The sequence below is a fragment of the Dasypus novemcinctus genome, chromosome 5 (genome assembly GCF_030445035.2).
Source record: "Dasypus novemcinctus isolate mDasNov1 chromosome 5, mDasNov1.1.hap2, whole genome shotgun sequence".
In the NCBI taxonomy this organism is placed as follows: domain Eukaryota; kingdom Metazoa; phylum Chordata; class Mammalia; order Cingulata; family Dasypodidae; genus Dasypus; species Dasypus novemcinctus.
This window is the reverse complement of record NC_080677.1, coordinates 63,104,706-63,131,059: the sequence shown is the minus strand read 5'-3', so window position 1 is coordinate 63,131,059 and position 26,354 is coordinate 63,104,706. Positions and strand designations below refer to the sequence as shown.

The 26,354-nt window shown below is 37.8% G+C and overlaps 1 pseudogene; it reads right to left on the bottom strand.

Moving 5' to 3' along the window:
- Positions 1-773: 773 nt before the first annotated feature.
- Positions 774-25,406, bottom strand: LOC101422875 (eukaryotic peptide chain release factor subunit 1-like; annotated as a pseudogene).
- Between the last annotated feature and the right edge of the window lie 948 nt (positions 25,407-26,354).

Here is a 26,354-nt window from a genome sequence, read left to right as displayed (position 1 = left end):
GTGGCATTGGATTGGGAAAAGTGGACATAATGGACAAAGGGTATGGGGAAAGGCAGGAAGAGATGAGAGGTGGAGGCGTCTTCGGGACATGGAGCTGCCCCTGGATGGTGCTTCAGAGGTAATCACCGGACATTGTAAATCCTCACAGGGCCTACATGATGGAATAGAGGAGAGTATGGGACATGATGTGAACCAATGTATATGAGGTGCAGAGGTGCCCAAAGATGTACTTACCAAATCCAATGGATGTGTCATGATGATGGGAACGAGTGTTGTTGGGGGGGGGGAGAGGGGGGGTGGGGGGGTGGGGTTGAATGGGACCTCACATATATATTTTTAATGTAATATTATTACAAAGTCAATAAAAAATAAAAAAATTATAAAAAAAAAAAAAAAAAAAAAAACATAAAATACAACCAACTTTACCCCACTGAATAAAAGTAAAAACTGATTCTTTTTAAAATTAGTCCCAAGTGGCATTTAGGAATTTAGTTATAGGCTGCTGCTCTACATGAAAAACCAAAATGTATGGTTGTGTTTGGTTTTGTTTCTAGTTTCTTTTCCCTGTCCAATACTCATGGATTAAATTCTGGAATTGTTCCACTTGCAAGGCAGGGATCTTTTTAAATTCCACCACAGGTATGTTCCTTTGGTTGGATGCTGGAGGATGAGATACTGTTTGTTGGACCCATGTTGGCTATCTAATAGTCATCAAGGTAAAAATATTCATCATCTCCTCCTTGGTAGGAGATGATGAATTTCCTGGAAATTTCTTAGTACCTCAAGGTACCTCCAATTTCACTAAATCATTTTACAAACTGGAATCCTTCTCTTGACTTATCTGTGACAATTTCCAATGTAGCTCTGAATTTTCTATAGTTCTTCGCAAATCATCCCAGCAGGGGCTTGCTCTCAATCAACTCATTTTCCTGTCAGTCTATGAAATGATATTTTTCCTTCTCTTGCTCTGGAAATATATAGAAAATGTTCCCCTCTTCTGTGCCTTGGCAATGAAGAACAGGTCTTATCATATCTAGATTTTCATAGACTATTAGAATCTCGATAGCTTCCACTTTCAAAGTTTTAGTGTATCTCCAAGTCCAAAACAGTATTGTCCGTGTTCTGGCTTATTTCATCAAAATATCATCCTACTAATTTCTTCTCTTAAATAAAGTTCACATTGGAGAGAACTTCAGTAGATAACTCAATAGTTTGGTTAAACCCATTCTTATCACCACAGGTGATATCAACTAATTTTTGTGTGAGTGGATTATAGTTTATATTATAATTTAAACTCTTTCCCACATGTTTTTGTAAGTTATGACAAGATATATAATGGCCTGTATCTGTCACTACACTGTCATTCAGGACAATTCCAATGTCCCCCAAATGTTACCATATCATACCTTTTTTTTTTTTAAAGATACTTAGGTTACATAAATGTTACATTAAAAATAGAGGGGATTCCCACATGCCCCACTCCCCACACCTCCCACATTTTCCCACATTAACAAAATCCTTCATTAGTATGGTAAATTCATTGCAATTGATGAACACATTTTAAAGCATTGCCATTAAGCATGGATTAAAGTTTATCCTGTAGTTTACACTCTCTCCCAACCAATTCTGTAGGTTATGGCAAGATATATAATGGCCGGTATCTGTCATTACAATGTCATTCAGGACAATTCCCAAGTCCTGTAAATGCCCCTGCATTACACCTGTTTTTTCCTCTCCCTGCCCTCAGAAACTCCAGTGGCCTCCACATCAATGATATAATTTCTTCCATTGGTAGAATCACAATAAGTCTATAGTAGAACATCGGTAAGTCTATTTTAGTCCATAGTTCATTCACCAATCCTGAGGATTCTGGGATGATATTCACTCCACCTCTAATCAAGAAGGGGCTGCAATCCATTAGAGTCGATGGATGGGGCTCTCTTGCTTGTAGTTGTAGACTCTCTTGGTTCCTTGGTGTGGTAGTTGTCCATCATTCCCTACTTGTTAGTTGTCCTGGGTGAGACCAATGAATAGAGAGTATGTGATATCAACTAATTTTAAAACTTTTGATTGCAACCTTTGATCAAACACATCAGATTGACTTAGTTCAGTTTTGAATCAGTCGATCCACCTAAAATGAGACCAGTCCCAGCTATTCAGCTATAGAACATGGTTATGTTATTTTTCCATTCTTAAACCAGCAAAATACAAGGCAGAGTGACCTCCTTTACCATGTTTCTTTGGGAGATCCACAGTAAATTTGGCAAAACTTTTACTGTGTTTCCCTGTGGGGGCCAAAAAGTGCACCACTCCCATCTAGTACAATGAAGCCAAGCCTTCTACCATTCTAAAGCAGCACTGTAAGGACCTCTGTATAGAATTTGTTGTCACACAAATACAATGAAATATTATTGGTTCAAAAGGCTCAAAGTCAATGTTCACTTTCTTTTCCATCCTTCTTCCATTACAATTTTTCCACAGTAAACAACCAGACCATTTGGGGGTAACTTTGTTACAAATTTGGAGTCTTTGTTTTAAGATATACAGATGACTGAAAGGCAGTTTAATCATGACTTAATGTTAGCTGCAGTTCCAAATTCATCTGCTAATATATATGCCACTTGTGAAATTCTGTCTTTGGGAGGAATGATCAAAAATCATGCTTATACCATTGCTGGAGGCCGAAGAGTGAGGAGTGGATTCTAGGGCCTGGCACAAAAGTAACAGTGTCCTACCTTGAGAAGGTGAGTGGTCTGAGAGCCAGGAGGGTGGCCTCTTACTACAAAGTAGGGGAAGGAACACTTCTCCAGCCAACCATGCAGCCCCTTAGCCCCTGAGTTGGGAACTGTGATTAAAAGGCCCAGAAGGTGACAATTACCTAGTGCCTGGTTCTCCTCATCAGGCATGTGGGACCCAGGAGGACATGGGAGTGGAGGGAGGGGAGAATGGGGAGGGTGGATGCCGTACTCACCAGCAGGTGGCCTCCAAGCCCCTGATGAGCTCCCTGATGTGCTTCTTCATTTTCCAGATCTCCACATTCTTGTTGGCAGCGCAGGGGTTCTCTGCAATCTTCTTACCTCCTTCTCCCTAAGGATTCAGTCCTGGATGACAGTGGTTGCTCCTACCCTGTAGTGGCTCTGATGTAGGAAATTGGCTCCACCACATTGTTTTTAAATTAGGTAAATTGTAGGTTTACAGAAAAATCATGCAGAAAATAGAGAATTTCCATATTACCACCCCTCCACACACACAGCTTTCCCTATTAATAACATTTTGCATTAGTGTGGCACTTTCGTTAGAATTGATAAAATAATGTTATTATAATTATACTATTACCCATAGTCCATAGGCTAGATTAGGAGTCACTATTTGTGTTGTACAGTTCTATGTTTCTTTTTAATTTTCATTTTAGTTACATATATACAACCTAAAATGTCCCCCTTTAAACTATAGTCAAATAAATAGTTCAGTGTTAATTACATTCAAAATGTTGTGCTAACATCACCACTATCCATTACCAAAATTTTCTATCACCCCAAACAGAAGCTCTAAACAAATTAAGCATTAAATCTCCATTCTTTACCCTGGCCCTGATGCCTGGTAACCTGTTGTGCTAGATTGAGATTATTTTATGAATTGCAAAAAAGAGAGATTATACTCGTAAAGTAATGTATTCCTCTGGGTTTGGTACCCTTTGATTGTATTAAATTCATCTGAGGGACCTTTGATTAGATTACTTGATAAGATTGCCTTAGGGCTTTTGATTTGACTATGACAGTGAGGCCTGACTCAGCTTGAGTCCCTGCCCCCTTGCTAGGTCTGATATAAACAGACTCACACAGACAGAAGAAAAAAGGTAGCTGGCATATTTGATTCTGGAACATGAGATATGATTTTTTAAGCACAAAGACCCACAAGAGGCTGGGACCATGGAGCAGTTCAAGCGGAGACAGTGAGCTCTGAGGGAATGGCAAGACCTAGGCAGAGATCACCTGCCATCTTGCTTCAGCACATGGCAGATGACTTGAGTTAGAAGCACTTCTTATAGTGCATTGAACAGGACTTTTCATAGCCTTGGAACTGTGAGCTTTTACCCCAAATCAATACCCTTTAGAAAAGTTGACACATTTCTGGTACTTTGTATCAGCAACCCTCTGGCAAACTAAAACACCTGTGTTCTATTTTCTTACTCTACAAATATTATTTAGCCATAAAAAGCAATGAAGTTCTGACATATGCAACAACATGGATGAATTTTGAAGACATCATGTGGAGTGAAATAAGGCAGCTACAAAAGTACAAATATGGTATGATATCACTGATATGAAATCTTTGATCCATTTTGAGTTAATTTTTGTATATGGTATGAGGTAGGGGGTCCACATCCATTCTTTTGCATGTAGATACTCAGTTTACCCAGCATCATTGGGTGAAGACATTGTTCTTTCCCCAATGAGTGAACTTGGACCATTGTGAAAAAGTTGAGCATAAATGTGAGGGCTGATTTATGAACTCTCAAATTGAAATTGATTCTATTGGTCCATATGTCTGCCTTCATGTCAGTACCAGGCTGTTTTGATTACTGAAGTTTTCTAATAAATTTTAAAATCGGGAAGTGTGATTCTTCTTTCTTTTTCAGGATGGTTTCTACTATTCAGGAGCCCTTACACTTCTATATAAATTTGATGATTGGCTTTCTCATACTGCAAAGAAGGCTGTTAGAATTTTGAAAGGAATTGAATTGACTCTGTAAGTCACTTTGGGTAGAACTGACATCTTAAAAATATTTAGTCTTCCAATCATGAAAACAAAATGTCCTCCCATTTATTTATGCCTTTTTTTATTTCTTTTAATAATGTTTTATACATTTCTGTGTACAAGTTCTTTAAATCCTTGGTTAGACTTATCCCTAGACATTTGATTCCTTTAGTTGCTATAATAAATGAATTTTTTTTCTTGATTTCCTCTTCAGATTGTTTGTTACTAGTGTATAGAAACACTACTGATTTTTGTGTGTTGCTCTTGTATCCCGCCACTTTGCTTAATTCACTTATTGGCTTTACTAGCTTTGTTGCAGATTTTTTTTCAGGATTTCCAGTATATAGTATCATGTCATATGCAAAGAGGGAAAGTTTTACTTCTTCTTTCCAATTTGGATGCTTTTTATTTCTTTTTCTTGCCTAACTACTCCAGTACAATGTTAAATAACAGCGGTGAAATTGGGCATCTTGGTCTTATTTCCAATCTTAGCTTTCAGTCTTTTACCATTAAGCATAACGTTAGTTGTGAGATTTTCAAATATGCCATTTTTTTATGTTGAGGAAACTTCCTTCTATTTCTAGTTTGCTAAGTGTTTTTACCAGAAAAGGGAGCTGGATTTTGTTAAATGCTTTTTCTGCATCAATTGAGATGATCCATATGTTTGGTTTTGCTTTTCTTTCTTTTCTTTTTTTTTTTTTTTTTGCCTTTGATGTATTAATGTGGTATATTACATTAAATCAATTTTCTTATGTTGACACAACTATGCTTGTATACTTGGGATAGATCCCACTTGATCATGGTGTATAATTCTTTTAATGTTTGTTACTTTCAGTTTTCTTATATATTGTTGAGGATTTTTGCACCTATATTCATAAGAGATATTCATCTGTAACTTTCATTTCTTATGGTGTCTTTATCTCTTTGAGCATAAAATCTTTGACTGTTATGTCCAAGTCTAGTCTTTTTCATTGATGGTTTCTGGGTTTTTATCTTGTTCTGATGGATGTTCATCATTTCATATTTCTTTGTTTGTCTTATAATTTTTTGTTGAATGCTGTGCTTTTGCATAATTTAAAGTGTTAACTCATGATTTATTCTCTGGGTTGTCTGTTCCTTAAATTTGCATCTAGCATTGACATGACAGAGCTTTTCTTGAGTGTCACGAGCTAACGTAAACAAAGAAACCAGTACAAAACACACTTTTCACAGTCTTAAAAATTGGCTCTGAATTGACTAGCGCTCTCTCTTCAGAGTTTAGTTATCAGGTCAAGAAGATCAGTCTGAGGCAAACAGGAAGTGCAGGGTCTTCCTTTCTGTGCATAAGTCTTCTCCTCAGCTTATGCTTGCCCATAGCCTTAGGAATTCTCCCATTTACAGGAATTCAGAGGCCCCTTTACTCCTTATGAAATAGACATTTTCCACCTCTTGTACGCTCTATCGTATCACTTAAAGTAGTAATCCTTTTCCTCAGGCCACTTCAACTTAATTTTCTTACACCAGGTGTCAGTAAGCTGCTTCTGCCTGTGAGGCAAGTTATTGGAGGGTGAACCAGAGATGAATTTCCTAGCTTAGTCTCTGAGGCTGCCACCTGAAAGGATGGCATTGACATACAGGTATCACAGTATATGCATCGGGGTTGCACTGCTCCCTCCAGAACAGGGCAAGCACATACCTTGGTGAAATAGGCTGGCTCCACACCTCACTAGGGAAGGTGTGGTGAGAGGCCAGCAAGGGTGCCATAAGCTCCTCTTACCTATTTTTTTTTTAATTTATTGAAGTATATAACTCATACATAAACAATAAGTGTATAGTAATAGTTGTGAGCTTACAAAATAAACATATATAACATCATACAGGACTCTCATAACTCACCCTACCACCCATAACTTGCATTGTTGTTAAACATTTTTAATTAACGATTAAAGAGCATTGTCAAAATATTACTACTAACCTTCCAGAGCCTCAACAGACTCCAGCACCTACAATCTGATTTATTGGACTTACCACACTCAGCTAAGATGGAGTTGAAGAAGGACAACCACCACACCATGGAGCCTAGAGTGATTACAACTGAAAATGGGAGGATTGCATCCAGCATCCAGGTGGAATCTGAGCCTCCTCTTGACATAGAGGTGCAATGGACACAACCAATCCAATGTCCACATAGAAGAGGTGGCATTGGATTGGGAAAAGTGGACATAATGGACAAAGGGTATGGGGAAAGGCAGGAAGAGATGAGAGGTGGAGGCGTCTTCAGGACATGGAGCTGCCCTGGATGGTGCTTCAGAGGTAATCACCGGACATTGTAAATCCTCACAGGGCCCACTTGATGGAATAGAGGAGAGTATGGGCCATGATGTGAACCAATGTATATGAGGTGCAGAGGTGCCCAAAGATGTACTTACCAAATCCAATGGATGTGTCATGATGATGGGAATGAGTGTTGTTGGGGGGGGGGAGAGGGGGGGTGGGGGGGGTGGGGTTGAATGGGACCTCACATATATATTTTTAATGTAATATTATTACAAAGTCAATAAAAAATAAAAAAATTATAAAAAAAAAATATTACTACTAACCAAAGTATTTCCCCCAACCCACCCTATTATTATTATTATCTTTATATCATTTATGTATTAACATATATAAACAATAAGTATATAGTAAAAGTTGTGAACTTACAAAACAAACATGCATAACATCATACAGGGATCCCATATAGCAACCCTCCCCAATACCTTGCATTGTCCTGAGACATTTGTTAAAAATTATGAAATAATATTTCAGATGCAAGAGTGCCCTTTGTGAGCTAGAGCAAATGAACTTCACTACTGCAAGGTGGTGGGAATGTGGAGAAGCTTGGGAAAAATACAACTGGAGTGACCTATGGACTGTGGTTAGCAATAATAATATAATATCCTTGGATCTATGCAAAAGAAGTACTGTGTTGATAATGGTGCAGTATGGAAAATGTGTGCAAAATGTACACTGTGGACATGGTAACAATCAGATAATATTATCTTATCTATAACAAATGTTCCACCACAGTGTGGTGTGTTGATGGAGGGGTGTTGTTTGGGAATTCTGCACATGTACATGATTGTTTTATAAATTTAACAACTTCTTTCATAAAAAAAAAATATATTTAAAAAATGCTAATGAGGGGGTTGGGCGGAAAATACAACATATGTAAGATAAGGACTATAATTAGTAGTAAGACTGACCATATTCTTTCATAATTTGTAACAAATGTCTTACCTATTTTTTAAAGCTGCATTTTCTTGAATCAGCAAGAAAAGGTTAAAGGGTTACTGTATCCTTTTAACTGTTTTCCAGAGTTCTAAGGAAGATATAGCTCTGTCAGTTTTTGTTAGTTGTTCAAAGATTGTGTTGGGGGAAAGCACTCAAGAGCATCTGACTCCACCATCTTGAAGTCAAGAAGCAAATACTTGTGGCTTTATTCATAATCATCAAAAAAATTAAAAAATAAAAAGCAATCCAAATGTCCCTTACCTGTGGAACGGATGAACAAACTGGTACATCCCTACCATGGAATACCATTCATCAATAGAGGATCAAATTTCTGTTCCTTGCAAGAAAATGCATTATGCTAAGTGAAAGAAGCCTCTCTTTAAAGATAATATACTGTATGATAACATTTATGTAACATTCTAGAAAAGACAAAACTCTAGGATCAGAAAGCAGGTAAGTGGTTGCCAGGGGGTATGGGTGAGAGGAGGGGTTGACTACAAGGGAGCTCAGGGGCATTTTTTTGACGTAAGAGTATTGTTCTATACTTTATTGTGGTGGTTACATGCCTAAATGAATTAGTCAAAACATATAGTTTTTGCACTAAAATTCACTGTATGCCAGAAAGTTACGATTTTATTGATAATATTTTTGGTAAAGTGAGTGTTTAATTATACCTCCTTAAAATACGTTAAGATTAAATTCCTTTGGCCATAGTTTATGACAACAATTTTAAGGCTTCTGTTGTTCACCTATTTGTTTGTTAGAAGAATTCACAAAGCACCCCCTGAGAAAAAACCTGGCTGGCATAAGTTCATTCCAGCCCATGTTCCAAAAATGGTACGTGGCCTTCCCTTCAGGGATGCACCCTGAATAAACATCTCACCTTTCATAAGATCTTAGCCTTGGCCCCTGCATGTTTCAGTGTTAGAGCCTCTGTCCATGCACCTGAGCAACCCCAGTACATGTCAGAAGCATAACCTCAAATTCATTGCTGTCCAACATCTGTCAAAAGCTTGAATGAAAAAAATATATTTATGGAGGATTGCCTAAAGAATGTGCTATCTATCTTCCCCTCTGAGTTCTGTAAAATCTATCTTAAGCCATCCCAGACCATCAGGGAGAACAGCCTATCTGCACAGCACCACTATGGCCTCTACAAACTCTGTGACCCAATTTCTATTAAAGACCTATGTTGAGGGAAGATTATAAGAAAGAGTTTGATGACTCCCATTACTTTTGTCAAGGACATTGTTCATTTAAGTGCATACTATCTCTTTATTTGGTATGATATACTGTTGTGCCTCTCTTGGTCAACTTTCATGACACAGAAACTAAGACTGGCCCTATAGCCATATTTTTTGTTCACTGCTAGAAATTTTAAACATGAGTCTTGCTCAGCATTGGAATATTGTGTGCAGAACTTAAGAGCATACATTTCATGAATTACCTGTAATCATTTTACTCACCTTCCATTAATTTTACTGCATTTCAATTTTTTTGCTCTTGTTAATTCAATTCATCTTACTATACTATATTATTGTTATTTAGGAAAAGATGAGATATAAATAAATACAAAATGTTATACATGTATATGGTTTAGTGATTGATTTCTGTTTGAACTGGATGAAGCAAAAATGCACTTTGTGCTCTATCCATGACAAAGTTCAATCATCAGCATATGGAAAAAAAAAAAAAAAGAAACAGGCAATAGTTTTAGGATACACTCTTTACCACTCCCTATAGGATTTTTGACAAAACCAAAGTTCTCAAAAATAAAAATAGAGAACCCCCTTTAAAAACTCTCTCTCTTTTTATGACAGTTCAGAATATCTGTGCTTACTTAGACTTAATTGTAATGGAAGATCCACCACAAGTTTTAATCAAGAGACTACTTGATGCTATCACTGTAATAAGATCCAAGGAAAGTTATCATAATGAAAGAAAAATAGAATATGAAGAATAGAGGACAGCATTTTTTTTGACACAACTACTACATAGAAGAATACATAGAGCATAAACTATTACTAATAACAATTTTATTTATTTTTCTTCTTCTGGCCATAACAAGTGGCATAATATGTGCTTCTTGCAGAGTGCAATAAATTGAAAAAATTGAAATGTATTCTTGTAGCATGTCCTAATGTACTTCTCAGCTATCATTTTGCTTTTTCTTGCAAGACAGGGATTATAGCAGAAAGAAGATCAAGAGAGCACTAAGAAATTGATTTCAGAAGATTTGGATTCTAATTCTGACTCTTCTATGTCACCAAGTCTGGCCTTGGTTCTCTCCTGTGCTAATAGGAAATGGTGGCCCTGAGCATAAATAAGGGCCCCTGAGCTAGTTACATTCACTCACTCAGCAAACACTTACTGAGCACCTGCCATTCTTCTGCTAAGCACTGAGAGACCAGAGTAAACACATTTCCTGTCTTCATGGATGTAGTAGGTATGATCTACCTAACAAGTCATGTGTCTGTTTAAAGTGCTGTCCACCAAGCATTATTTCTAGCAAACTTTATGCTAGATCTCAAATTTTAAGAAGCCTTATTATAAGCATGTAATCAACCATAGTATTATTGAAACACAGTAGCAAGCATAACCTATTGCTGGAACAAATACCAAAATTTGTGCACTAACACCTAATTGTAACTACTTAAGTACAGTCTTCTTATGGTACAAGGTTTTCTAACTCTAAAACTCTAACTTTCCTTCCCCAACATGCTTCCTTTCAGTTTACTACTACAGCTGTTTTTGGTTTTTTTTCCTTTTTTGTTAATGAAATAAGGATATACCTACAATGCATCCACCTATGAAGTGATCCTGAAGTTTAAAGTTCTGATAAACATTAGTACTATCTTTCTTTTTTTTTTCAAATTTTTTATTCATTTTTTTAAAAAATATTACATTCAAAAAATATGAAGTCCCATTCAACCCCACCGCCCCCACCCCCCACTCCCTCCACAGCAATACTCTCTCCCATCATCAGGACACATCCATTGCACCTGGTAAGTACATCTCTGGGCATCGCTGCACCCCATAGTCAATGGTCCACATCATAGCCCACACTCTCCCACATTCCATCCAGTGGGCCCTGGGGGGATCTACAATGTCACGTAGTTGTCCGTGAAGCACCACCCAGGACAGCTCCACATCCCAAAAACACCTCCACATCTCATCTCTTCCTCCCATTCCCCAAACCCAGCAGCCACCATGGCTACCCTTCCCACAACAATGCCACATTTTTCAACCCAGGTGTACTTGATCCTATATTTAGGAAAGATAGCACATGAAGATTTCCTAATACTTGCTATTGAGAAAAAAAAAGTGTGTGTGTATGTATGTGTGTGTGTGAGTGTGTGTGTGTGTTTAAAACCAAGAGAATCCAGGTCTAAAACAGTTATTATAAAATGAAGTTGGCCTAGAGAATGACTACTTGAATATAGATACAACTAAATGAATCTGATTCATAAATTGGTATGGTCAAAATAGAAAATGGAACAAGATTTTCATTTTCTTCTCATCGTTTTGATGCTTGAAAAGATGAAGAGGAAAGCAAGAAGCAGTCCAGAAACTCAGCCATGTTTTCAGAATCTTAGGGAGCTCAGATAGGATGAAGCATGACATCTGTAATTTGAGAAACGATTTTTATCATTTTGATGAAATATATTTTAGCACATGAGAAGTTATCTTTTTTATGCTTCCTGCAATGCATAGCCTTATCCTGTCCTGTAAAGCCTTCATTTTCTCTAGAATGACCTGACAACCAGCTGAAAGAACATGATGCGTTTTCTGACTGATTACACCCTGGGAATATTTATGTAACTTCTTGATGTCAGCAAAATACTGAAAAAAGGATATAGGAGATAAAGTAGTAGAAATCAGCCTGACTTAAGCCTCATGTAATCCCTAGCATCTTCTAAATCACAAGATAACATTAGTCAGTGCTAAAAATTCTTTAACAGTTGGCTGCTGTCTGAAAACCTGCATTTTCCTTTCAAGTGAATGGTCAAATTTAGAGAATTTATGACCTGACCTACCAAAGATATTACTTTTATCTCCCTGACCAATTTAATAAACATTACAGACAACTATTATCATGGTTTTATTTTACTCTTTTTTTTTTTTACCTAAGCTATAGCCCCACAAGGTTCACAGAGTGGTTAGTTGAGTGATAGTTACAAATAATGATAGGGCAAAGCTCAAGAAATGCTTTTCCTTTTACTTCTGACTTTGGAATGATCTCCATTTCAGATATCAAAAAAGAGACATTTTCTTTTCCTGTCTGTATAGTGAAAATAAGGCAATCCTGGACCTCTTAAAAATTGTTTCGATTTTTGAGTCTTGAGAAATGAGGAATCTTCCTTCATCTTTCTGTAGACCACAAAGTATGTTACATAGAGCTCCATATACTATAATGTGATTTCTTTTTTCACCCTTTCATGTGAGCAGGGAAGATTCACAGTATTATTCAGATACCATAAAGTACTGGGGCATTATGAAAATATTTCATTATAAAAACTTGTTTGATGTAACTTTGATTATCATTATGATTCTTACATTATGATATTTATTTAACAGCTTCTATACTGTACAATTTTTTTTATTGCAAAGTAATGAGTATTTACCAATCTTGAATCCAATGTGAATCCTACTATCATGAATCTACATGAGATTCTTTCCAGAATCCAAATGGTTTTATTTATGAGGTTTCTTGCTAGGTATAAGTAACAGTGAAAGGGAGCATTACATTCCTGTTAAATTATGAAAGCTGTAATGTAACCTATCACATCTCTAGTATATAAAATCATAAAGGAATTCTCTCTCCTCATCTCTATTTTTAATGTACGGTACATCACCTAGCAAAAGTACTATGCTCCAGGCACAGTGAAAATGCACATGCTTAAGAGCATTACTAATATTTAAAAATACTAAAACAATTCAGGCACAAAAAGCTACTGCAATAAAGCTGATGCTTTCTCCCCATGAGTCTGTAATACTGGGGCTTTTGATACAACCCTTAAAAACAGGCCTGCTCGGGAATTAGAGTTTCACCCAAAAGCTAACAATATAGCTAAAAAAGAAACTCACAACCCACAGTTTTCTTCTGGGCATGATAATTAAAGAGAAAAAGTCTGTTTCTATTTTGAATTTTGTTCAGAATGGTCTGTTTTGGCTCAGAAGGTGAGGAATGAAAAAAATGGTAAAAACCTAATATGACTTACAGTTATATGTTGAGCATCTTCTTAAAACCAACAATATTTTAATTTAATTAGGTCTAAACTCCTAACAAAATTCTTAAAACATCCATTTTAATATATTTTAGATTTCAGATCTAGAAAGAATTAAACAATAACAACATTGGCAATATAGTGAATGTTAACATTAATGATCAGAATGACTGCTATTTCAGTTAGGGTTCAATTAGGGAAGCAAGTTCACTCTGAGTATTGTGAAATCAGGGATTTATTACAGGGATTAGATCTTATTCAATTGTGGGAGAACATAGGGAAGTAAAATTCCAGAAGACTATTGATTGGAAGTTCAGCTCTGTTGAATGGTAAGGGGACCGGTGAAGAAGGCTGTTGACTATTCTTTTGATAGTGCCTTCAAAGTCACTGTTAGGTCAGCAGGGCCCACAATGAGGAAGAAAACTGAACGTAAAACAGTTTTAGAGCAAATAAACTGAAACCTGCAAAGACAATTTGAAACCAATGAGCCCAACTAGAATACATACCTGTCTCTTACCATTTGTAACCTCAAAGACTCCCATGACTTAGAAAAGAAGCTGGTGACTTAGAGAAGAAGCTGATGACATGCCTAACCTGGGTCTCATAGAAGCTAGAAGAAGAGATCTGGAGAAGCTTCAAGTACAAATGATGCTCCGCTACAACAAGGTGAGTGAGCAGATCAGTATCATATTCACCACTTGATGTTCTATATCTTAATACTGAATTATAAGGCTAACCACTTTTTAATAACCTTATGTTAGCTGGTAAAAGACTGAAAGAAGAGGAAATGGGAAAAAAATGATTACTATATACAGATAAATTCATATCAAAATAGGGAAGAAAATACTCATTATTTTCTCCTTTTTTTTTCTATATTTATAAAGAAATTTTAGGTTGCATAAAAACATAGGGGATTACCATATAAACATTCCTCCCCCCCTCACAATTTCCCCGATTAACATCTTTCATTAGTGTGGTACATTTATTACAATTTATGAACATATACTGAAGCATTGCTACTAACCATGGTCTATAGTTTGCTAACACTTTTGCACTGCAAAATTTATAGGTTTTGACAAATGTATAATGGCCTGCATTCATCATTGCAATATCATGCATAACAATTCCAATGTTCCAAAAATGCTCCATATTATACCTCTTCTTCATGTTCTTAGAAAATCTGGTGACCAATGCCTTTATATCAATGTTACAAGTTCTTCCATTACTAGAATAATAATGTCTACTTTGGTCTGCAGCTGCAATCCCCCCTTTATATTTGTTCATTTCTCAATCTTGAGGATTTGGGGATGGTGATCCCCATTCTGCTTCTGATTGAGAAATGGTTTAGATCCCACAGGCAGATGGATGGAACTGTCTTGCTTGCAGTTGTAGATACTCTTGTGGTTTTTTGGAATGGACATTGTCCATCATCATCCTTTTGTTACTTGTCCTGGGTGAGTCTAATAAACTGGAGAATATGTGTTGGCTGCAACTCTGCTGAGATTCAGGGCTCAACTACCATATGAACAGATCAAAGATTCAAGTCTCTGGGACATATTTAACAGGTATAGAGCTAACCTAAAGCTTCCTTGAAAATAAAGTGGAAAAAATTAAGACTCTGGAGGAATATACAGAAGAAATTGTCAATATACATAAAAGATAGATCTTATGGTGATGAAAGTCACAATGCAAAAAAATTTTCTGTTTTTGTTTTGTTTTTTGGAGGTTTTGGATTACAGAAAATTTACAATTATGCAGGGAAGGGTCACTGGTGCAGGATGTCAGTGGTGGGGAGAGGGGTATGGGGAAGGATGCACCTGGGACACATCTCTATGAAATATGGATGTGTTCATGTGGTCATGGAGTGTATCTCAGTGGGTGGAGACCCATACAATAATCAACAAAGTATTAAATTCCCAACCTGGGGAGTCCTGTTACATTTTCTAATAGAGTTGCAAGAATCTCTAGAGTACATAGGTAGCACCTAGTGAAAGATGACAGACCTGTACACCAGGCCCTTGATATTAATGCTTGTACTTATGAACCTTATTCTTGTAAAATTGAAACTCAGCCTAGTATCATATATTGCCTGAGAATTACCTCCTGAAAACCAGCTTTTACTCAAATATGACCTCTCTCTAAGCCAAATTCAGCATATAAAATCACTGTCTTCCCCCTTGGCTTGGGATATGACTCCTGGAGATGGACCTCCCCAGCACTGAGGAATTACTACCAAGTGCCAACTAACGTTGCATTTGAGAAAAGCCCTTGAATAAAAAGGGGAAATATTAAAATATCAAATGAGTTTTTATGGCTAAGAGATTTCAAAGCTAATCAGGAGGTCATTCCAGAGGTTACATTTGTGTGTGTCTCAGGAGGATTTCACAAACTGCCACAGTAAACAGTGCCTCAAACAAGAGTGCTTCTAGGGGCTCTAGAGATATCTGCACACTATAGGCAGGGCAGACAACCCTAGGAAATTGGCACCCCATTGGTGGGCCTTACCTTGAATTATGTGATAAGTTATCTCCCCAATGTATCAGAGTTAGACTCATTTATAATTTTCCTACACATAATCCTGCCCCTTTTATTTGAACCTATAATTAGTTCTCATTTATAATTGGTCATGTGACTACCGCTAGAATATAGAGCTTCCTTCCCCCACTACCCATTAAACATTCTCTTTGGTCTCTATAAGTCACTCAACTGCCTAATTAACATTGCCCATTGTGGTGGCACAAACCTTCATTCCTAAGTGTCCGGACCACTGTATTGGATTATTGTCATTTTCCATGAACTTTTATCACAGGTGATGGAAGTACTAAAGAGGAACCCCAGGGATGTCTTCATTCCAGACATACTCCTCCTAACCCCCATAGAAGAATAATAATCCAGTATTCTTTGATAATCAGGGAAACCACCCCAGCCAGGAAGGTGACCCCTTTCTTTCCCTATTGATTCACTAATATGATGAGCCCAAAGTGGTCAGTCTTAACTTCCACATTAAAGATATCACTGCTAGGTCTCCTGATGGAAGCAACTAAGATCACTAAATCAGAAGAGCCAAAGCCACTGAGACCAGAAGCCAACATTTTGCTTGTGGATCACTATGGGTAATTATGAGAGAATCCACTTGCATTTTCAACCCTTGTTTCTAAGATTCATGAATTCTGGTTAAAGGATGAACAGGACCATATATTGAACACTGATTTAGAGCATGTACCACAGCCTGGAGACATTATCTCAACCCCAAAGTGTGTTCCCATTTAGGTCATGCTGTAATAAAGTTTTTAAGAGACCATCTTACCACTCTGTCTGACCAGTTGCTTCAGGATGAATGGGGAACAAAGTAAGGTGAGTGAATTCTATGGATCTGGGTCCAATGACACATTTCATTTGTTGTAAGATGAGTTCCTTTACTAGAAACAATGTTGTAGTGAATATCATGGATGATGAATAAACTGTGTGGACCCCAGAAAATTACATTCTTAAAGTTAATTCATTCCTATAGGTATAAACCTATTGTGGGTGGGACCTTTTAATTAGGTTACATCAGTAAGGCATGGCCCAGAATGGGTCTTAATACTCTTACTGAGTCCTTTATAAATATGATGAATACAGAGAAAGAGAATGGAGAGATAGAAAGCCAGAGGAGTTGAGAGAAATCCACTGAAGTCAGAAGCTGAAAGCAGCAAAACCCAGAGAGAAGGGAGGTACCAGCAGATGCCACCATGTTACTTGCCACATAACAGAGAGGTCCAGGATTGCTGGCAGTCAGTCTTCAGGGAGAAAGCATTGCCTGATGATGCCTTGATTTGAACATTTTCAGGGTATCAGAACTGTAAGCTTGCAAGTTCATACATCCCCATTGTAAAAACCAACCCATTTCTGGTATATTATATTTTGGCTACCTAGAAAACTAAAACAGTGAATAAGGTATTCAGTAAGCCCACAGATCTAGTTTATGAAGAAGCATTGCTGGAAGGAAAGGCAAATACATATCCAGAATAAAAGTCCATTCCAATGAGAACAAAGGACTGCTCTTTCCATGATGGAAGTGATTTAATTTAAACCATGATGGATCTGCCATCAAATGACTGTTTCATTGCCCTAGGAATATAAGTCCATACCAGGAGTTCAGTGTTGGCCTCTGCTGCTGGTCGGGTAGAACTTTAGTAGTGGATGTAATCAGATATACCTTGCTGAATAGAATCCCATGTCACTAAACTCATGTCTAACCTTCCTTATTGCCACCATGGTCCCTCTTCATGAACCCATTGGGCATTGACAGATGTATATGAGGAAAGAGACTGATTCACATCCATGGAAGAGATGTTTTCCATCTGATTATTTACATGCTCTTCTATTTATGTTGCTCTTTGGTGAAAATTCACATCTGACACAAATATCTTCATACTCTGTACCCAATGGAAACACCTGTTTCTTTTCCAGACCTCCTTGCCACCAATTTTCCAGTTGTGTTCCTTCCAAATTCATGACCATCCAACCAACCATTAGTCACTGCCCATGGATCATAGTAAATCTTTACATTACCAATCTTTATTCCCAGGAAAATATACAAGCAGATACACTGTTCATCATTCTGTCCTCAGAGAGGACTTCATTACTAAGGTACAGTAATATGCCTAGAGTGGGGCTATAGTGAAGCAGCCAAGCATTTCCATACAGAACCACTAGTAGCCAGAACTACATTCTCTTTCTTCCTCTATTAATAACTCATAAGGGTACTCCCTTATTGGAGTGGGTTGAGAGAGAGGTGACAATATAGGAGGAGGAGCCATGGGCATTTATGTGTTCAGAATGTGCTTGAACCTGATCCCAAACAAATCACTTCCATTTGATCATAAAGTGCAGCTGTGCATACACTAATTCAGGTCACATAATAACTTGGTAGATATGGTCAGGCATTTAGTTTCTACTAGGGTCCGGTAGCAATCAAGAAGGTATTTATCAAAAGGAAAATAGTTATCTGTAGAGAATAGCATAGCTTTGTCCCAAAATCTAAAAGTCCATACTGTGATTCACCAATAGGGACCAGGCAAAAATTTGGCACCTATTCACTCTGTCACAGACAAATCAAGCATTGACATAGTAGCTGCCATATTCATATCAAGCACCACTGGATCTACTGTATCACATGACCCTAGTGGCAGAACAGCTTGCACAAGAGTCTGGACAGGTTTTCTAGGACCCATTTAAAACTGAAAAGGGTTTGGGATTTCTTGATAAATAAGGTATAATAGCATACCCAATTAAGACATGCTGCATGAAAATTCACAGAGGCTCTCTAAACATTTGCAACATTTTTAGTATTAAAAGGTGCCAGATGCACAATTTGTCTTTCTCCCTGGAAGAGGTATTTCTACATGTTCAGCCTAGTGGAGTTCTAGAAATGTCATCAAGGATGTGGTCCCCTGATTTTACGGGATATTTTTTTCTTTCCATTTTATACATACATGTCTTGTCAAGATACTTACAGTAGTTGCTACATCCTGCCTACCAGATCCAATCACCTTTATCAAATATATGATGGACAAGTATGGTTTCCATTATAATAGGGAGATAGTAAAGTTCCCTGTGGACTAGATTTTGACAGAGGGCTGAAGAAATGATATAGTCCTGAGACATGATAGTGGGGGTGTGTTGCTGGCCCCTCCAGCTGAAAGTAAACTGCTCTGATGGTCTCTACCAGCAATTATACAGAATAAAAAGCATTTTCCAAGTAAATAACTGCATACCAAGACATGGATATATGTATATATCAGTTTGGTTTGCTCCAAAAACAAAGCCATATCTGGAACAACAGCTAGAATTGTAGTTAACACTGGATTGAGTATATGACAATCCACTACATTTCCAAAATCCATCTCTCTGCTGCACAAGCCAATAAGATGCAGTCAGAATCACTATTTTTCAAGTCCACAATACAGCAACAACCTTTTCAATCATTTAAGGTGTGGGGTATTGTCTTTGATTTGTTATTATGGCTGCTACATGAAGTTCTAGGGTCTTCTACTTGGCCTTTCTTGCCAAAATAGCAATCACTCCACAGGTCAGGGAACCAATGTAGGGTATCTGCAAGTTGCTAAGTATGCCTATTGCAACTATGTATTCCAGAATTGGAAAAATAATCACAGAATGGGGGAACCCTTTGCTCCACTCAAATTCAAGTCAAAACCCCACTGATTTCCTGAATTCCATAAGCCCCTTCTCTAATGAATGGACCACTTTGTATTTTGGATTTCTACAAATAAGTGACAGTTACAAGAAGGCATCCAATAATACCTTGAAAGACTGATTATTTCTCCCTTCTACAATATACAGTCACCCCAATAAATAGCAATAGGTCCCCTTGAAAAATGTTAAAAAGAAGATTTCTAGTATAAATCAGTGGCTATGTCAAAGGGTCTTTCCTCAAGGGGCTTTTGCCTTCCATTCATACACGGGATTACAGGTCTGGAATATGGCTAATGTCTGGGATTTGTTTGGGAAGACATGACTGTTCTTATGAATCAAGTGAGAGTTTTGTTCTTAGACTTAAATTTTGTCACTTATAGAATCCAAATAAGACTTTAGGGGGCTACAAAGATATTTCAGTTCTACAGATAACATGATCATCAAAGATTTCTGAAGGTCAAATTCTGGTTACTGCTCTAGCTCTGCTGTCCAGTATGGTAACTACATCCACCTTGTCTCTTGTAATTAAGTGCCACCATTTGGACCCTGCCACCCAGGGAGCCCATCATCTCATTTGCATTTACACAGTCCAGTTTGATGTCAGCATTCCCACTGCCAATCCTGATCTATAGAGAGTAGCTATTGCAGAGCTCTTCAAGGAGGCTGAGCTCCTTTATAAATATATTTCTTACAGCATTGGTGAAGAATGTGTTCTCTGGCCCCTCTTAAGAGACATAGTTCAGGGTTGCATGCACAGTTTGTGCATAGAAAATCCACTCTAGCATTCCAACCTTCCTAAGCCTTTGGATAGTTTCCTGTATAGTAGACAAAGGAACTAATGAACTTTTAGCTTCAATGAATGTAGGCCACCTTTGGATATAGGTTTCAGCAAACCAACCAAGTAAACTCTGAGATATTTCAGCTGCCAGAACTAATGCAGTGCATCAAGAATATGCTTAGTGCATCCACATCAACAAATTCAGCCTGATCCAAGGTTATACTTCTTTCACACTAATTCAACCATCTTAGTATTCATTCCTAAACATGTGCCTTAGGATTCTTTTAATATAAATTGGTAAAACCTTTTAATTATCCTAGTGTGCATGGCACTTGTCATGTGTCACACATTGTAACTAACTCCCAGGGTTAGTTAAATCCTACAGGGTTTTAGTCTGGTTACAGATCTAGAAGCAATGGGGTGGGAGTTAGCCCTGAAAAGAATCAGCAATGCCTTGCAAGGCTTTCCTCAGGGAGGCTATTTCACATTCTTCAGACAAGGAGAGACTAACCTCTACAGACAAGGAATGAGAAACATTTTCTTCTGGCAAAGGAGGCTCAGCAGAATTTAGAGGTCAGAGCTCTCCAACTTTTTGGGATCTACCCATAGGCCTGTGTCTCAATTTGGGGGGCTCCACTCCTTCCCAATTAAACATAAGAAACTCTGAAAGGTTGTAAATTCAACTTACATTGAAATACAGCCACTTTCAGGACTAGACTTTGGATGTGGTTTTCAGAAATCTCAGTCTTATGGTACAGTAGACCAGATTTTATTAGAGTTTATTTTTTTCTTCAAGTTCTCCTATACACTTAGAAATATCCAAGTAACAGCATTATACTCTTTGTTTCACTAAAAGATTTGATGGCAGCACATGTTTGGTCACTCAAAGCTTTGCATTTTACAAACACTCAGTTGCAATTGTCTACCGGTAATCATTTATGTTACTATTAGACATCACATGTCATGGACTATCAGTGTCCCCTTTATCTTTGGCAGCTGGGTAATTAATGCTTTTAAATCTCATCAGATAAGCTAAACACATTTAGATAGTCCAGAACCAATACAGAGATCTCATCCTCAAAATTCTCTGCCCTTGGAACCTCAAAAAACACAAGCCACAGTTGGCACGCTTGTGTAAGAATTAAAGAGAAAAGGCCTATTTCTATTTTGAATTTTTCTAGAATGATCAGTTTTGTTTCAGCTGATGAATGGTTAACAAATGTACACTCAAAGTTACAGATATTGAACACATTCTTAAAGCCCACAAAACTCTATTTGATTAAGGAAAAATACAAAACAGTGTTCAAAGCATCCGGTATTTTCCTGTATCTTATGTTTCAAGACTAGAAAGAACTAGAAGATTGCAATGTTTTCAATATAGTAAATGTTAGTATTAACCATTTACTTGAATGCCTTACTAAATTCTAAAAAGGAAATAAATGGAAGGTAGCTATGCCAGATTTATGAAGGAAAGCAATTTTCCCAAGGGCAATGCATTTGATTAAGCAGAGCATATGGTCTAGGTGGCAATTAATACAAGTCCAGTCCTGTGGTGCAATTTGCCTGTTGACAAAACATCTTTCTTCAAATCACCCTATAACAATAAAATGCATTTGGAGCAGTTATAAGTAGCCTGGCAAAAGCCAATGGCTAGTATCTCTGTATCTCTTTCAGTATAGAAAAGATCTCCTCTCTCATTCCTCCCAAGCTTTTAGAGCAAGGATTTTAAAAGCAACAGAAAAGAAACCTCTTTGAGATTACTTTTAAGCTGATTAGCTAACACTTAATGGTTATCAAATATTGCATTGAAGGCAATATATAGGTATCCCTTTCATGTCTTGAAAAACTTTACCTTCAAAACTAACTCTGTAAGTATTTTAATAGAGAATGGAATCAAGCATGTTTATCTACGCAATACTCTTATTAGTACATCACACAACGCACTAGTATCCAACTTGTCCCCCTATGTGCCCTGCTATGGATGCCAAGCAAATATTGGCAGGATCTTCTGAGCTTACTCTTTCTGGGTATAGAACCATGAAATAGTGCCAATGTGTTTACTGTGACTTGGCTCCTTGCAAATGCTCTCTTTTAATGCATTGTATTCACCAGTAAATGAATGTCCCAATGAATTATGTCTGGTACATCAATTCTTTTATTCAAGATAGAAATCTTTCATTCTATTCATTGTTGTTAATAAGAGCAAGCTTAGCCTTAATCTATTCAAAAACACATTAGTGTATTTAAGAATGTGTAATTCAATATTCAATTATGCTAGTTTATTTTTCTGGGTCCATTCAACCTTCTCAAATATTAATTTTCACTGAACTGCCTCAAAGCAAAGAGTCACATTTTAGAACTACAGACTTAGGAAGGAATAAGATCTTATAGCAAAGTCAGTAGTGAAGAAAGGAAAGACTCTGAAGATAACTGATTTCTTTGCCCTTTTACTGACCTTGGACTTGCCCTGTCTCACTTCCCACCAAGTCAAAGCACCATCTCACTTCCACTGGGGCCTCAAGCCCACCAGTTCCAATAATAACAGAGAGAAAATCCTTCAGCTAAGCAACCTGATTATGACAGAATAGACATCTGACGGGTTCTTTTTTATGGTGAAGGTTGACAAAGGTCTTTGTCAAAAACTGATATTCAGAAACATGTAGCTTATCAGGGGTTTGGAAAGAAAGGTTATCCAAACCAGTTCATAATCACCCACACCATCTTGCAGCTATTGAATAAGAAACAGGCATCACCATTACATCCACATTTTTATGCCTCTTTAGGCTTTTTTATTCTAGAATAGCCCCCTTTATCTTATTTTTGTTGAAGTATAAAATACATGGGGAAAAGTGCTAAAATCATGAATGTGCAACTTGATGAATTTTTACAAGCCGAATGCACCTGTGTGGTCATTATCCAGACCAAGAAACAGAATATTGCCAGAACTTCCAAACCTCATGTTGCCTGACTTTGAACCATCATACATTTCATATACTAAAGCATATATGCTATATATTGCAGATCAACATACATTAGATGTAAATTATACACCACTGAGCTCAAAGTATCTCCAGAATTCTATCAGGTCTCCCCAACCCATACTGACCTGTCCCCTGCTCCCACCCTGCCTTTCGCTTCCTTACACTTTGCCCGCCTGTTCCTCGTAACCTCCCTGTATTATGGCCCTTCTCAGCAGCAGTTTGTGCTGCTGCCTCCCTCTGCCCCTCCTCCCAGCCACTGTTATCTTCCCCCTCCCAGCCGATCGCTGTTCTCCCCGCCTCATTTCAACCGCCCTCATCCCGTATCCGCCCCGGCACAAACCTCGGAAACAACCCCCTCTGCCATCAATGGCTTACATCATAAACCGCAGGTCCGCCCTTGCCTCTGCAGCCAATCCTCAGCTGCCCCGCGGACATGCCCCTCCCACAACCTCCCCGCCTCCATGACACTATAAAACCCCATGTACTTCCCGAATAAAATCAGACCTGCGCATAGACCTCGTCTCCGTGGTTTTTCCTCCATCGAACCGCGCGTCCCCACCAAGCCTTGAGCCGCCCGCTGCCGCCCCGGTCAGGCCGTGGCGTAGGCCCGATCCCCAGCAACGACTCACCTGCAGTGACCCGCCTGCAGTGCCGCAGCGGAGGCCAACACTGACCACCATAATTCAAACTGCTCCCATTTCTGCCTAGGTTTTTGTAATAGCCTCCCAACTGATCTCCCTGCTGTTCTCTTTCCCCCTCAGTCTATTCTCAAACTAGCAACTAATACAAACTTTTTCATATGAAAACCTGATCATGTCACTCAGATGATGTCACTCAAATACTTAGAGCAATTTTTTTCTGTCTTGGCTGAATATTGGGCAGCTTTGAAAAATACCAATGCCTGTGTCTATCCCCTGGAGATTCTGACTTCTCTGTTCTGGGGAGTGTCTCGAATTCCCCAGTTGATTCTAATATACAGATCTTACTTTGACCTACAGATCCAACATGAGGACCAGTTACCTCCCTGATTCCATCTCTTACTATGCTTCCTCTGTTCTTTACCAGACACATCTTCTGTTCCAGACACACTGGCCTCTTTGTTGTTCCTTGAAGACAACAGGCAGCTCCCACCTCTGGGCCTTTACAGGTCTGTTTTCTTTTCAGATTGCTCTCCCCCTGATGGCTAGCTCCATAACTTTCCTTAGGTCTTTTACGCAAGTCTATTTCTCATGGCACCTTGGTTGGCCACCCCTGGCATTTCATAACCCCTCTCCCCTGGTTTACATTGTTGGCAATAATCACTATCTAACATGCAATATATTTTATATCTATATTTTGCTCCACTTAAACAGAGCTTTCTACCTATTTGTTCAGTGCAGTGTCCTCAACACCTAAAAGAGGGCCCGTCATGGCTAGAGCTCACAAAATGTTTATTAAATAAACAAATGACATTTTCAAGTAAAGAAAACCCTGCTAAATAACTCTGAGTCAGAATCTAAGAGTCAATGATAGGAAATCAGTTATGACCATAAGTATTAAGCACATTCTAAACCAAAACTGGTTAAGTGAAAGAACAGCTCAGGTAAGAAGGTGTAACTTAGAACAAAATAGTGATGTGCTATGGGAACTTCATGCTTCAAACAAAAGAAGCCCCTTGGAAATATATGTCATGTCATGTCTCACAGAGTATTCTAGCTGACTATAAAATTCCAGAAATAAATATCAGAAGTGGGAAATAGACTGGCTTCTTCTCTCCTACATATATAATTTTTCATATTGTCTTTTCAATTCACTCATCATGCATCTTAGAAACTACTTCTCATATCATTATGGAGGTACACTCACTTACAATGATTGCTTTAAGGCACATGACAGGTCAGAGCAACTCCAAACCCCTAACTCTTTCAGGAAGCTGCCTCGGGAAGACTTACCTAGAGAAATTTAATACCCTGAATCTGTATATTTTTCCTCAAGAGTATAAATCTTAAAAGTTCCTGAGCTGTCTACCCTGTCTAAAACGCTAAGCTAAAATATTTTCTGAAATACAAAGCTGATTAAAAAAAAGTGAGAACACTCATCTGAAAAAGAACAGATGAGCAAATCTAGGGCTGTTTCCAGTTGTACCTGTAAATCACTGCTAGTAAGAACAAAGTCACAATTCCACTGGGTCCAAGACACTCCCTTGTTCAAAGGGCCGAACCCACTGTTCATTCCCCGACTTGCCTCGGGGACAGTGAGAGGGTTCCTGAGGTTAATATTTGAAAAACATTCTTTCAGTCCCTCGATATCTTAGTGTTTTTATTGTTACCACAGTTAATAATGAAAAACAAACTGTGCTCCTTTGTAGTTCTGACACCCACACTGATACCCAGTCTACCCAAACATTCCTGTAAAATTCCTGGTGACCTCAATAAATATTTGACAAACTAATAAAACTGACAATTCTGAATTATTTCCCACATTCAACTTTATATAGGAACTTCTAGTTATAGAAATAGTGTAAAAAGAGGCCCCTAAAATTTAGATTTAAATTTAAATTCTGGTCCAGGGACAAAATTCCATTATGCTATAAACAAGCAAGGTAAGTGAGACTTTGCTTCCTTTTTCTCTTTTCAAGTTCCCATCTGTAGAATTATGATATCCCCAGAAGAAAACAATAAACCTCTATTCTAGCATTTATCAGTTAGTATGTTCTAATAAAAAATACTTTAAGGAATAAAATATAACCAATAGTTCATCATTTAACCAAATAACTAATTCATTCAATAAGTAATTTTTGAACACTATTTACTGCATTCATATTTTTGGCAATACAGCAGTAAACAAAGAGACATAGTCCCTAAACTCTAAGCATCATCTAAAGAGGAAGAGAAACATTTATCCTATAAACATAGAGAAGGATGGATAGATGATAGATAGATCAATGATAGATAGATAGATAGATAGATAGATAGATAGATAGATAGATAATCTTTATTCAAAAAGTATTTATTTCACTCCTGCTATGGATTAGGAGCTGGGTAAAAATGGCAAATATATATAGTATCAACGTTGTCATGGAGTCTAATGAGGAAAACAAACTCACTGTCATAATTTTCTAGGCTGCTGTAGCAGTTTGATATGGTTATGAATTCCAAAAATAGATATTGGATTATGTTT